Below are 15,898 nucleotides of genomic sequence, written 5' to 3' on the forward strand. Positions count from 1 at the left end.
TATTTGCTTGGACCCTATACTGGTCCAAGAGTTCTACTTACTTGAGTTCAGTCTCTTGCACAACATTTCTCGGTACAGATATTGTCATTTTTCCCCAGGGAAGTAGTGTCATTACTTCCCTGGCAGCAGAAGTGAGTAGACTTACCATAGGATATCCGACACCTGAAATATGCGCTCACTCCTCACTGTTGAATACAATCTTCTTTGAACCTTAACATACAATTATTTTCAGAAGTATCTGAATGATTCATTAGAGCCATGCATTTTTCAAAGCATTTTGAAAAGATCCCTTTACATAATTACATACAATCGGTCTGTTCCCTTGATTTTCATTTTAACTGTCCACAAATTCATTCATGGTGCCAAACTTTCTTGCCGATAATTCTTAAAACTTGGTGTAAGCTAAATTTGGTTTAGCTATCTGGTTAACCAGTCATTACTTACAAACTGGCATAAATCTATACCAACAGCTAGTTGTCCTTCAATATAACATGGACCATTATAAGTAACACTCGAAATTCCATCTGTGAAACAATTTCTCTTCCCTGCTTCAGGGACATTTCCAATAGGAGACATAATGTCATAGTGGCCCCTTCTGATTCTAGTTCATATATCATACGGAATAGTTAGCATACACATTACTGTTGAATCATTTTCTTCCTCAGTCACTAGTCATAGTTTTGAATCTTTTAAAATTAATCATGGGAATGTAAAATTCAGAAGTTGTCTTAATTTCAAAAAAGCCATATTCAGTCATGTGGCAAAAGGCCATATTATGTTTTAGAAAATGTCTGGTTTCTAATCTTATCAAATTTTATCAGTGTGAAATCATCAATGTAGCAAGTCAGTATTGACATGACTTGTAGACTAAGCATGACAGAAGACACAGAACTGATGGCATCTTGAATTAAGCAGTCAAAGTGTATTACTGTCCCTGACAGCTGAAATAATTTCTTTTCATATACTCTGCTTATTGTAAGGCAGGAAAAAGTGTTTTTTGGACCAATAGCTATGTAAAGGGTTTTAGGAGTTGTATTAATTTTCTTTAGCAAATTGTATACATTTGGAATAGAACCTGAAATTGGTGTTATTATTCGAGTTTACAATGACCCACAGTTGTTCTTTAATGCACATCTATCTTTTGTGTGGGCCACAGGTGAGTCAGAAGAGGATATAATAGAAAGTTTGACTCCTGAATCTTTCAAGTTATTAATGCAGCAGAGACTTTGAAATACTTCCTGGATGATATATTACTTTTGATTAATTATTTTAGTGGGAGGAAAGTAGTTCCACAAGCTCACATCTACATCTTTCTACTATAATATAACTCTCACTTCACTGGTCAGAGAGATAATATACAGAGCCCCAGTTGTGTCTACCTCAGATACACAGTTCATGAAGTAACAACTACCGATAAGCTCAATAATGCAGAGTCCACCATGGGAAACAACTGAGCCAAGGCATTTTACTCTGTGACAAGATCCCACTCTCTGGAAAACCCCAACATCATCCTGTACCCCTTGGCATTCTCATTAGCATAAAGCCAGGATCTAATAATATCATAGATAGTTTCCTACTGACCAAAAGCCCCTTAAAAGAAGGCCAAAGACAAGAGTGATTATTGTCTCCTTGTGTTGTTGTTTTAGCCCTTTTCTATGAAGGTGTGTGTGTTGCTTGTGGTTCTTCTTAGATTCTCGATTTAAGCAGGCCATCAAAAGATGCCCAGCAAGGTGGGAATAGATGGAGGTCATGTTTATTTAAAGCTCTCTCATTAACAGAGAAAACAGAAGCCCATAGCACAGTGGCACACTGTGTGCTGGTCCGACTGAGCACTGACACACAGACTCTGCACAGAACCAATTACATTCTGCTCACAGGCTCACACTCACTTCCCCTACAGTATCATATCCCAGTTATCTTGTGTCTCTGAACTGACCATATGAATGAGAGATAAGCCTTGATGCTGCCATGGTTACTCAAGCCCTCAGCATTAATATAGGGGGGAGAGGGCTGCAACCACGAGGCTTTGTTATTTTGTCTTGTGTATTTAGTTTCTGGTGAAGGGTAATAGGATTGTCAGTTTTCTCATCTGTAAGCTTAGGATTCAGCTGGTTCAGCATAGGCATGTAACCTTGAGTCAGGAATACATGCTCTACCTTAAGGTAGTCTTGCATGTGCCTGGAGACTGGGTATGCATGATCAACCTTGTGTGGCCATCTGTGGTCAAATGTCACTTTGATTTAATTGGAGTATCACATAGTAGGCTAAATGTGTCCTCATGTGCATAGAATGTGAGATTGTAAACAATGTATTGTTGTTGCTGATGTTTCCATGGACAGAGAGCTTATGGCCTTCATCCCCACCTTTCCTGAAATCTTTCTTTGGCCTGCTCAAGTCAGAGAACCTGAGAATCACAAGCAACAAGTAGCAAGTTGGGTGACTGCCTAGAACCATTTTCGTTCTAAGAACTTCCGATTCATGTTCCTTGTCATGATTTTAAGGTAACCTTTATCAAAGTGGGTACACTAAGTTGAGTTTGGATTCTTTTCTTTTTTAGGACTGGGCTCCTGTTTGCGAGCCTCTCTCTGCTGGAGGTTAGCTACAGCACCACTTCTTGCTTTTTCTGAGTAGTTTATTAAAGAAAAGAGACTCGCGGACTTTCCTGCCCAGAATGGCTTGGAGTTATGATCCTCAGATCTCAACCTCTTAAGTAGCAAGGATCACAGGCAAGAGCCACTGGTGCCTGGCTCAAGTTTGGATCTATATTTTTTTGTCCATTGTGGGGCTTGAACTCTGGGTCTGGGTGTTGCACACTGTTGAGCAATAGCACCACTTCCGGTTTTCTGGTAGTTAACTGGAGATAAGAGTCTCACGGACTTTCATGCCTGGACTGGCTTTGAACCGTGACCTTCAGATCTCAGCCTCCTTAGTAGCTAGGATTACAAGCATGAGTCACTGGCACCCGGCTTAATGGGTATTTCAACAGATATTTTTCTTTAGTTGACTGAACCCAGGTTGTTTCTCAAAAAAAACCCCAGAAAATCTACATGAAATTTAATAAATTCCTAGATATTTAGGAAATATTGAAAGAAAACCATTCTTACTAGTTAAATTTAGTAGTTTTATTTGAACAACACCAAAAAAAAACCAAAAAGCAAAACAAAACAAGAAACAATCTGAGAATCAGGAAGCTTCTACAACCAGAGCAGGGACAAAGCCACTGATTTGACAGCATTTGTAGGAAATGAGGCAGAGAACTTAATTGGCTACAGCTTAGTTAATCAACCAGTCAATTAGCTACACCTTAGTTAATTGGCTACAAGACCTCCTCCTATCAGTCACAGCTTAGTGACTGTGACAAAACCTTATGCTGGCTTGGTGTATTGGGTTCTGTGTAGAAGCCCAGTACATAATGCCTCTTGCAGCATTTTATTTAACAGAAGCATATACACACTTAGGGAGATAGGGCTATTAGAATGGAACTAGCAAGTGTGACCTATTTATCTGCTTTCTGACTATGTTTTCAAGATGGCCCAGAGGTATTAAGCAATTGATTGGTTAACAGGCAGACCAACATCCCTTAAAGACCTTGTGAATTCTGTCTACTCTGGGCCAGGAGAGGGAAGATAGTTTGATTTCATTGGTGACAATGAGATTCTAGGTCAAAGGCCTAGCGGGAATTCCTGAAAACATTAGAGGTCCAACATTGACTGGCTAGAAGGCCTGTACTGAATGACGAGATGGCTTGTCAACATGAGTCATAGAGCCTGACTGGTCAGAGGGCCTGAACTGATTCAGCCTGACTAGGTAGAGGCTGATAGATTGTGGGATTCCTCCCTACTTCATATATTTCTTGAGGAAATAATTTCACATCTAATCTATTTCCTTCTTCAAATGAAAACTCGTTCCAGCCCCCAAGTTCATCTCTTCTCACTTAGAAATACTGCATATCACAAGACTGAAAATCCCTGAAAGCAAAACTTTTCAGACTTTTATCTTCATTTGACTTGCCTGGGATTCTCTCCAAATACAGATGCTAAGGCAGGTTAAGAAGGTCTGAGATTCTCATTTCTCATATATTTCAGGTGATGCTGATGTTGCTGGTTTAAGGGCTGCATTTTAAATGGCAAGGTTTATAAAGATAGGTGGAGGACCAAGAGGTGAGTCTTCCTTCACTGAGCTCTGCCACTGTGCTCCAAGTCGGGTGATACTGCCTTTTTTTTTTTGCCAGTCCTGGGCTTGAGCTCAGGGCCTGAACACTATCCTTGGACTTTGTCAAGGCTAGAGCTCTACCACTTGAGCCTCAGCACCACTTCTGGCTTTTTTTCTATGTATGTGATACTGCAGAACTAAACCTGGGTCATTGTGCATGCTAGGCAAGCACTCTATCACTAGGCCAAAATCCTGGTAATCCTGGCCCCCATACTGCCTTTTTTTTTCTTTTTAAAAATTTTATTGTTGATGTGATATCTACAGGCACTGGGTATATTTCTTCTTGAACATTGTTACTCCTTCCTATGTTTTTCTCCCACTTTCCTTCCCCCCACCCTCTCCCACTCATTTTGTTTTTCCCTTCCCCTCCCTATTTCAAATAAACACATAAACATATATACAATATACAAAGTACCCAAGTCAGATACAGTAACAACATGAGATAACCAATAAAGGGAAAAAAAGAGAAAAGAAAAAACTTTACATAGTACATTAAGAACAACAATCACAAAGACAAATCTCTTGTTTCCATATCCTGGAGTTCATTTCGCTTAGCCTCATCCTATATTCTTTTTTAAATATTTTTTATTGTGATTGATAGAAGGGTTACATTATATTCACCAGATAGAAGGTGCATAACTTCACAAACATTGATACCCTTTCTCATGACATGGTCCCCATTTTCCTCCCACCCTCCCCCCACTTATCTTGATTTTCCCCCTTCCCTATCCAATTTCAAATAACCAATTAAGCACATATAAAATATATCATATAACAAAGGAGATGAGAGATAACATAGTACATTAAGGGCAATAGTCACTAATTATATGGCTTTTGTTTCCTTATCCTGGAGGTCCTTACATTTAGTGTCATACTATTTGGTTTTATGTCTCTAGATTTTGTTCTATTGTAAATCTCTGCTAGGAGAGCCCAAGGTTTCTTACTGATTATGACAAATGAGGGAGACTATTGGGCCTGTGTTCCTTTGAGTCTGGCTTACTTCACTTAATATGATTTTTTCTAAGTCTTTCCAATTCCTTACAGATGGAGCAATATCATTCTTTTTGACAGCAGCATAGAATTCCATTGTGTATAAATACCACATCTTGTTGATCCACTCATCAACTGAGGGACATCTGGGTTGGTTCCATATTTTGGCTATTGTAAATAGTGCTGCAATGAACATCATTGTGCTAGTGGATTTAGTATGCCCTTGTTTCTGGATGATTGGGTAAATGCCAAGTAGTGGAATTGCTGGGTCATAGGGGAGCTATGTTTAGTCTTTTGAGGCACTGCCATACTGCTTTCCATAGTGGTTGAACGAGTTTGCACTCCCACCAAGAGTGGGAGTGATCCCTCCTGGCCACATCCCCTCCAGCATCTGTTGTTATTAGTTTTCTTGATCCTGGCCATTCTAACTGGAGTGAGGTGGAATCTTAGAGTTGTTTTGATTGGCATTTCTTTTATGCTGGTACTGCCTTTTTATGGAGGTTATTATAAGATGTTGCAGGCAAGGAGTATGAATATTCGATAGAGTACTCGCCAGACATTCATGAAGCTCTGAGTTACAGCCCTCACATGACAAAATTTTCTTTTTTTCGTGGTCAAACAGGAAAACTCTAAATCAGATTTAAAATTTAGAGACCATCTTGTCTACATATTCATGTTAAGTCTCAATGAAAAAGAGCTATAACACCAGGTAATTTTACTTCCCATGGTTAGAGAGAAGTTTAAGGACTTGTGAAATTCCTTACAGGACTAATTCTTGCTCATTCAAAGAGTACTTTTGGCAAGGCTTCTCTGTACAGACTTCACTGTAGAAGTGGAAACTCTCCCTTATCAGGTGTGTGGAAGCTTCCATCTCTGGTTCTACTGACCTGGGAAGCACCGCTTCTAATTCTGCAGGTCCTTCTCTCTTTAGACTTTCTCTCCTGTGTTTCTATGTGCTTCCTTCCAAGCTCGTGCTGTGAGCACTAACCATCAGTACCTAAGACCTGAAGAATAAACAGAACATTCTAGCTGGTAGCTGCAAGGTTCTCCTTTGTTCTTTAGGTAAAATTATGGACATATGAAGAAAAGCAGGAGAAAACAGCTTTCAAAAGGACCCATTATCAGTGCATTTGATGTGCTCCTAAATTTTTATAAATGGCAAAGACTCTTGACTCCAGAGACTTGAAGTATTTATTGTTGATTCCCTCTCACAGTTTGTGATTCTTAATATATTAAGGTTATGACTTTCCACCTATTGAAATTCTTTCCAAATCCCACTCATAGCTGTTTAAATGTCACTTTTTTTGTGATGTCATTCTTAGGGCCAGGAATGTAGCCTAGTATTAGAGTGCTCACTTAGCATGTACGAAGCTCTGGGTTCAATTCCTGGGTACCACATGCAGAGGAAAAGCTGGTAGTGGTGCTGTGCTGTGGCTCAGGTGGCATGTCGGGGTTTTTAGTCCTCCCCTCCGTCCCTCCCGACCTGCAAGAGGGATAGCGAGAACATGCCCCGACCAGGACGAGGTAAGAAAGGAAAGGGTCCACTGATGGCCCCCAACCCCCCCTCACCAGAGGACAATCAGACGCGTCAGGGAAGGCTAATATAGGATGCAGGAGCCTATCAGCACAAAGGTGGGCAGGGTGGGGGGAGGTAGGTAAAGAAGGGGAATCATGTGCCTGTTTGAGAGGGCAGAAGGGTTTGGGTCCTATCCTAGAGGTAGCCTTACTTTACATCACAAACCACAGCCACGCCTTCCAACCAGGTGACAGGCAGGTTGGGTCCCCAAACCAGGAAATGAGCACTGGGCCACGAGTTAGGCCTCCTTTTCTACAGCATAGGTTTCCATTTCCCTGATGTGACATGCCCCACAGTGGCATAGCGCAAGCTTTGGGCAAAAAAAATGTTCAAGGACAGTGCCCAGCCCCTGAGTTAAAGCCCCAGGACTGGCAACCCCCTCCACCCAGACTCAACAATCTCATTCTTGTCTGAAGTAATTGATGCTTCCTCTGTCTTCTGCACAGGTGGCTATAAGAGGTTCCTAATACATTTTAGATATTAATAGCATATGTGCATATTTTGAAGCAATGTTTCACAAAGATTTGAGTGTAAATTTTAAAGTTGCTTGAATAGGTTTGGATAATGTTTATCTATTCTACTTGCTAAGATATATGGAACTAAGTTATGCAGACATTTTATTGGTTCACTGTATGTATTTCACTATAACATTTAACATGGTCTTGTTTGGTATATTGTTCTTTTCTATAAGTTATAAGCTAATAGAAGTAAAAGGGATCACATTCATTTGTTCTATGCATTACTCATTGGTTTATTCTATGCATTAAGCTTAATATAATGAATATAGTGCATAGCTTAATTAGGCTTAATATAATGCATATAATGCATAGCAACTATTTAAGTTTCTTTGCAGTTCTGCGAAAGCCCCAACTATTAGCAAAGTTGCACACAGATATATGCATATATATGTATACAGGCATATATATGTGTGTGTATTTATACATATATGTATATATGTATATTTGTATGTATCAGCGTCTGTGTGTGCATGTACACACACATTCTAGGAAAGGGACATGTAGCTGTAAAAATTAGTAAGCAATGGTTTAAAGAATTTCATAGTGGTTGGGCGTGGTGGCTCACACCGGTAATCCTAGCTACTCTGGAGGCTGAGATCTGAGGATCAAGGTTCAAAGCCAGCCTGGGCACAAAAGGACCTAAGACTCATCTCCAATTAACCTCTAGAAAATGGGAAGTGGGGCTGGCTCAAGGGTAAGGTGGTATCCTTGAGCCGAAGGGCTCAGGGACAGTGCCCAGGCCAAGATCAAGTCCCATGACCCCCCCCCAATTTTTTCATAGTGGTTCTGCTTATGAAATAAAAAAATCTACTATATGTAACTTAGCAGTATTTATTTTGTATTTTGAATATGTAACTTCAGTATTGATTGCTGTTACAACAAGAGCAGCACATATAGTAGCACCCTGCTGTGACATACTACAGCTCCTCCCTTATGTGGCTGGCTGCCCAAGGGCTTCTTCAATGCTTAGCACTCCTACAGGGAGATGGGTTGAGGCAAGGAGCAGAGATAGTCATGAATCAGTTATGAGAGCTGAATTATTAGCAACTCTACTAAAAAAACAAAAACTCTGCTTTTTGCTGTTGTTGGTGCTGTTGTTGGTTATGGGGCTTGAACTCCTGGACCTGGGTGCTGTCTCTGAGCAATTCAGCTCAAGGCTAGTGCTCTACCACTTGAGCCACAGTGCTACATCTGGTTTTCTGGTCATTAATTGGAGATAACAGCCTCACAGACTTTAGCCCCCAAGCTGGCTTTGAACCATGATCCTCAGATTCCACCTCCTGAGAAGCTCAGATAACAGGCATGAGCTTCCAACGCCCAGCTACAAAAGCTGAGTTTGGGGATTAATGGGTATTAATTATCCATGACCTTTTGGTCTCCCATGGCTGACAGACACTTAATATTGCCTAGAAGCTTAAATAATTTCTTTTAACTAAATGAAAAGGATCCAATTCATAAAGGCTGGTGAGTCTTGAGAGTTGGTGTTGAGATCCCATTACCTGGGATGGTTTGGGGCCTGGGGAGTGGTTTAATGGACAGGAACAAACAGAATTTCATTTTTCAAAGCTGAGGTGTGCGTGTAGTTTGAAAGTACCATGAGCTGTCTCTGGGAAACTGTTCCCCACAAAGCACAATGCTTCTCTCTGTCTCTCTCTGTCTCTCTGTCTCTGTCTGTCTGTCTGTCTGTCTGTCTGTCTGTCTGTCTGTCTGTCTCTCTCTCTCTCTCTCTCTCTCTCTCTCTCTCTCTCTCTCTCTCTGTCTCTGTCTCTGTCTCTCTCTGGATCATGGGGCTTGAACTCTGGGCATGGGTGCTGTCCCTGAGCTCTTCAGCTCAAGGCTACCACCCTACTCTGGAGCCACAGCCCTACTTCCTATACAGTGCTTCTCAAATAGAAGGGTACTCAGAAATCTGGGGAGATTCAGTGTGTGAGGAAGAAGAGCATACAAGGGTGAGAGGTTTGGAAAATTACTCTCCTTGTCATTACCGTAAGATGAGGACACACTGATATGTGATGTAACACTGTGCTTGCTGGCTTGCAGAGGCCAGCAGAGGACATGTGACCTCTTGTCCCACCATTTCAGCTCCCTGGTCTTTTTCATCTGACTCAGGCCTTCTTGACTATTCATGTGTGAATTAAGCCTGACACAGAGAAATGGAAAACACTTTTGTTTCCAATGTTTCTCCCGAGACATGGTAGTGGTGTGGGATGGGGGAAGGACATTCTCTATTTGCCTCATTTTTGTTGACATTTGGGAACAAAGCCCAGGTACTTTCCCACCCCCCCACCCCCATATGGGGTGAAAGCAACAGCACTGAGAGCTTTGCCAACACAGCTTTGCCAACTAGTGCCAGTGTCTAGGTGAGCAAAGCCAGTGACTTTGATGCCTCTTGAGTGGGCAGGGACTGAGGAAATTTGCCCCACTGGGGATTGAGAAGGCTTGCCAAGCAATAAAACTGTCTCCTGTTAACTTTCTGGAAGAACAGAAAATATTAACCATCTTGGCTCATTCAAATGCAATGACCCAATTATATCCATTGAATAGTGTTAGAGTGCTATTTAGGCATTTCATTTTCTTGGTGTATGTAAACCTAGAAAGACAGATAGATGAATCAATGAATGCACACACATACAGAGTCATTCTTCACAATAGTGCCTTTGGGTCTTACTGCAGACTAAGGCCAGCAAAATCAAATAACACTTACCCTGAACAGAACAGAATCCTGTGCTTTCTCATATTGTTCCATGATCCCTAAGGTCAGAAAAGAATTTCAAGTTAGCACCAAGATGACAGCCAAGCCTGAGGGCCACATGCCAGGACTCCTGCTTCTAGGCAAGAGTCACCACAACTGTCAAGCTGCCTGCCTTTCTGTGACTACGGGGCCAGGCACAGATGTTCAGCTGCCAGGACAGGACAGAGGCACACACCCAGTCTTCTGAAGCTATGTCCTGCCATCCTCTTCCCTGGCACCTTTTGGCCACTGCCTATTCCAGCTTGCTTCTCTGAAGTCAGCCACATCAAGGTCAAATGGCCAAAGCAGAAAACAAACCCAGGAAACTAAATTTGACATGCCTGCAAGCCTTCCTGCCAGCTCATGGTTAGAACTCAGCAGAAGCTTTGGAAAGAAGAGCGTGATCAAAATGCCCATGGAAGGGCTGGGAGTTTGGCCTAGTGGTAGATTGCTTGCCTCGCATGCACAAAGACCCAGGTTTGATTCCTCAGTACCACATACATAGAAAAAAAGCCAGAAGTGGTGCTGAGGCTCAAGTGGTAGAACTCTTGTCTTGAGAAAGTCCAAGGACAGTGCTCAGGCCCTGAGCTCAAGTCCAGGACTGGCAAACATAAATAAATAAATACAATAAAAAAATAAAAACAACAAAATGCCCATGGAAGAGAAGCCCGATCTCCAGAGGGCAAGGTGAATAAATGCACAAGTATCAAGGATGAGTTGGGGTGGTGGTGAGAGTGAGTATATCCCAGGTGAATCTGAGTAGGCATATGCCAAGTAAATGTGATCAGGTATGTCCAGGTGTATCTAAGCTGATACATCTCAGTTGTAACTGAGCAGTGGTATGTGCCAGGTTTATCTGAGCAGATGTATTCTAAGTGTACTGAACTGGTGTGTCTCAGGTGTATCTGAGTAGGTGTGTGTGCCAGATATATCTGAGCAGTGGTATGTGCCAGTTGTATCTGAGCAGTAGTGAGTGCCAGGTGTATCTGAGCAGTTGTATCCTATGTGTATCTGAGCAGGTATGTGTCAAGTGTATCTGAGCAGGTATGTCTCAAGAGGATCTGAGCAGCTATGTGTCAGAGAGGTAGGAGTTGGAAAAATAACTAGAAACATCGGCTAGGTGCTTCAAGATCCTGTGATGGCTTCTGTTCCTCCCCTGTTTCCTACCCCTTCTGTGTGTGGCTGGGCAAAACCTCTGACTTTGACTCAGGAGCAATACTGGTGGACAGGCTTGGAGAAGGCTGTGGCTTCCAGCCATGAGATAGCATGTGTAAATAAAGGTGGAAGAACAGAAAGAAATGAGCAGGAGAAGCTTGCCAAAGCTGAGTAACTATGGACAGGTGGGGGCTTAAAGGCAGAAAGGAGAGGTTTCAGGATGAAGCTGTGTGACTCCCCAAGGGTGGGAAGGAATGCAGGCAAGCCTGTGTACAACTCCTGGCTTCTCTAGGTACATCTGTGAAATGGGTAGGTCCCAGCCTTCCTAATGAAGTGAACTGTGAAGACAAAATATGTACATCTGGACCTGTGGCAGTCAGTCAGACATTGGACGTACCCTTAGGTCCTCGCAAGGAAATTGAAAGGTAACTCAGCAGGAAAAGGTTCTTAGAACCAAACCAGAATTGAGACTTGTTCACCAAAAGGAGTATTTTGGACATTTCCTTTGAAGGAGGGAAGGAGGGGTTTGATAGTTGGAGAATGAGGAGGTGGGGCTCCAGGCTACGGGGTAGCATAGGCCCCAGAGTGGATGCTCAGAAGAGTGGTTGCTCTGATACAGAGCCTTGGATGAAGCCAGGATAATCTTCAACACATTTTTTGGTCCTTTATGGCCCTCTCTCTCCCTCCCCCCCCTCCTCTCTCTCTCTTTCCCTCTGGAATATGGGCTATGCATAGATCTCAGTCTTAGAGTCCTCCTTCAGGCCACTCTCCAAAGCCCTAGATCTAGGAGACATTCTTCAGAGTAGCAGGGCTTGGGACCAGCCCTTTCCTTGGTATGTTTTCTGCAGCTCCTGTTTTAATTGTACTCTCTGTCTATATACTAGCTGCATTCTAAGAAGTCATAATAGAAGTTTTACTTTGCCAGGTCATCACTTAGAAGCAATCCTGTTCTTTGTGTATTAGTCAGGTCTTTATGAATGCATAATGCTCACTTTAAAACAAGACAAAAAGAATGTGAAAATATCAAAAGGGCACAAAGGCTGTCAGAGGACCAGAGATTGTTCTGCCTCAAGAAGCTGAGAAAGGTAGCTGGCCTGGGGAGGAGTCAGAATGCGTAGTAAGGTTCTTTCTACATGGAGCATTTTGACTAGGATGCTCTTTAGGGACAAAGATGCAGAAAGGACAAGCAGCACTGCCCTGAGCCTTAGGACTAGTGAGATCAGTTGATGGCACTTTGTGCACATCTGTTTTGCTATCTCCAAAGCACTTTGGAAAAACTAAAATGGTTTGCACATGCAATTGATGTGAACAATCTTGAGTCTCCTTGGGCTGTGAAACAATGTGCTAGATACCTGGGAGGTGTCAGATGATGTCACTTGTTCTAAGTGAACCTGCAATGAAGTTGCCTCAAGGAACAGTGGGCAGAGGCCCCAAATTGAGCCACAGAACATTTGTGTCATAGCTGGAAACTAAAAAAAGTCAAGGGAATTTAGAGGAGGGAATTCAGGACAAGGAAACTTTCCATCCATTACCTTATTCTTGAAGCTCAAGTTATTAATGTATAAACAGAGAGATGGTAGAGTAGAGAGATGGTAACAGTGCCAAGTGTGGTGATAGCAAATTGTTCAGAATGTATGCATTGGACATTAGATGAACAAAGTCGATTGGGAATCTACCAGAAATAGATTTTTGTTTCCAATTTTCTTCCTCTCCTTATTTTCTATAAGGTGGGGGGGAAGCTGGATGTGAGTCCTCAAATAGACCACATGCTAGTTCCTAATAGGAGAGTCCTTGTGAATCTCTGGGGACAGCATTTGTAAATGTAGGGCAGATTTTACAAAGGGAACCTGGAAAGATGGACAAGGAGGTCCAAACAAGTAGATTGCATAAGGAAGCTCGATGGGTTTGTTAGAAGACACAAAACTCTTGGAGAGATATGAGGCTGGGACAGACTGAGGGGAAAGGACAGAGCTCTGGCTGGTAGGACCCCAAGAATCGACACAGTGATAAGCAGCAATCTGGGAAGTTGTGAACAACTGGGAAAGTGAAGTATTGTTATTCTCATTTTACATATAAAGAAAAGGAGAAAAGAAACAAGGTCAGGCAGCCAAGAATCGGTAGACTTGACTCCATTTTCCCTTGCTCTGCACTGGAGAGACAACCAGCCCCAGTCCTGGTTGCCTTAGACCAACATTCTCAAGTGAAGATCCTCAGATCATCTTCATATTGATCACTTGTGGCATCTGCTAAATAGATCCCCAGCCTTGCGAATTTGGAATCCCTTGTAGCTATTTCTCTGGCTAAAATTGGAGAACAAGTTGTTTTCTGTGATGCTCTGGGGTGTGTGTTCTGATGGCTGTTGAGAACTCTATTTTGTTTTTGGTGGTGGTGATGTGGGGCTTGAGCTCAGGATGTCAATGCTATCCTAGAGCTTTTTGCTCAAGGCTAGTGCTCTACCACTTTAAGCCACAATGCCACTTATGGTTTTGTTAATGATCAATTGGAGATAAGAGCCTTATGGATTTTATTGACTAGGCTGGCTTTAAACTGCAATCCTCAGATCTCAACCTCCTGAGTAGCTAGGATTACAGGCATGAGCCACCAGTGCTAGATGAGAACCATTTCTTTTTTCTTTTCTTCTTCTTTTTTTTTTTTGTGGGTCATGGGCTTGCACTCAGCCAGGGCGCTGTCCCTGAGCTCTTCAGCTCAAGGCTACCACCCTACCCTTGAGCCAAGCCCCGTTTTTCTAGAGGTTAGTTGGAAATGAGAGTCTCAGGTCCTTTTGTGCTGGGTCTGGCTTTGAACCTTGATCCTCAGATCTCAGCCTCCTGAGTAGCCATCACTCCAGCTGGAACCATTTCTTTTCAAAGACTTTAAGTTCATCACTAAAGACTCTTTTTTTTGCCAGTCCTGGAGTTCAAATGCAGAGCTTGGGCACTCTCCTTGGGCTTTCTTTCTTTTTTTTTTTGCCAGTCCTGGGCCTTGAACTCAGTGCGTGGGCACTGTCCTTGTGCTTTCTCAAGGCTAGAGCTCTACCACTTGAGCCACAGCACCATTTCTGGCATTTTGCAATGTATGTGATACCGAGGAATCGAACCTGGGTCTTCATGCATGTTAGGCAAGCACTCTACCACTAGGCTAAATTCCAGGACTCTCCTTGGGCTTTCTCAAGGCTATCATTCTACCACCTCAGCCAAGTACTCTACCACTAGGCCAAACTCCCAGCCCTGAAGTCTCTTCTTAAACAGAAGAAGATTTATCAACAGGAGTAATTGAAATGGTGAGTAGTTCAATATGAACCCTTTTGTAGATGTGTTCTGTCACCTATTTTTAAACTGATGCTTTCTTGGTTTATATTTAGTCCCTAGAACTATATATCTGAGACTGAGTAATTTATATAGAAAATTTAGTCATTGCTGATTGGAAACTGAGAGGTGCTGGCATTGTATGAGGACTTTCCTTCTGACTGTATCCTAACACAGGGGCCATGCCTAGTAAAGGGAGCTTACCTTTCTGAATGTGCTAACTGTATCTGTGGATATATAGTTCCATTCATGGGTGTGATGCTCTCCCCAAAGTCCCATTTCCAAATGTCATTAACATTTGGAGATTAAGTTTCTAACACATGAAATTTGGGGCACATATTCAACGCTAGCAACATGTTGTATTGTACTCCGCCAGCCATTGCCCTGTCAAGACTTATTTCAAGTAGGAAAGTAAGTGGACAGACCCAAAGCAAAGTGTAAAACTTCAATCTGGCTTCTGTCCTAGCCGAGTTTCACTAAACAATTAATTACCAGATTTCTAACCTTGATCCTGAGCTTCTGTATAATTGTGGATTCTTTAGACTGTAACTAGCAGAAAATCCCTGTCTTAGCTGGCCTCATATAATAGGCTAATAGCTTCCCTCTATTACAAGAGGTTTTCAGAGTTGGTTAATTCAGTGGCTGAACAATGTCAGAACACATCCAGTTCTTTCAGTCTGACTATCCCCAGCATCTGCTCTAATCCCAGGCTGGTAGCAATTTAGCCACCATAGAACTGTAAAAAGTTCTGAAAGAATGGATTATCTCAGAAAGCCCACAGTAGTGTTTCTCTTGACAGTCAGGTTGGAGTTACTCATTGTAAGCCCAAGTCTAGAGCAGCCACTGCCAGAGTGAGAGAGGAAAGCCACAGTTAATTTAGAAGTTTTTCAGAATCTATTCTGTGGACTGGGTCACAAGTTATGGCTAGGGCTTCCTCTGCAATTTAGAGGAACTTCTCCAACCTCAAAAGGGAAAGTCTCACTCACATTATTGAAGGCTTCAGAACTCCAAACAGGCAGGATCCTAGAAGGAACTCGTGTAGACGCATCATAGTAAAAGCATTAGACCCGAATACTAAGGAACTGATCTTAAATGCTGCAAAAACAAAGAAACAGATCTACTACAATGGAAAAAAAATCAAAATCACTGCAGACCTCTCCATTTAAACCCTAAATGCAAGAAAAGCTTGGAAAAATATCATTCATGCCCTGAAGACCAACAACTGCCAACATAGACTGATACATCCAGCGAAACTAGCATTTACATTTGAGGGAGAAACAAGAATATTTCATTCCAAAGAGAAGCTATATGAATACATGCACACTAAACCAGCATTACAAAAAAAATTAATCAAGAACAAATTGCAGAACAGCAAGAACTCCCATCAAGAAACTATCACCTATAAATCAAT

This window comes from Megascapheus bottae, chromosome 22 (genome assembly GCF_031878675.1).
Source record: "Megascapheus bottae isolate mThoBot1 chromosome 22, mThoBot2.hap1, whole genome shotgun sequence".
Lineage (NCBI taxonomy): Eukaryota > Metazoa > Chordata > Mammalia > Rodentia > Geomyidae > Megascapheus > Megascapheus bottae.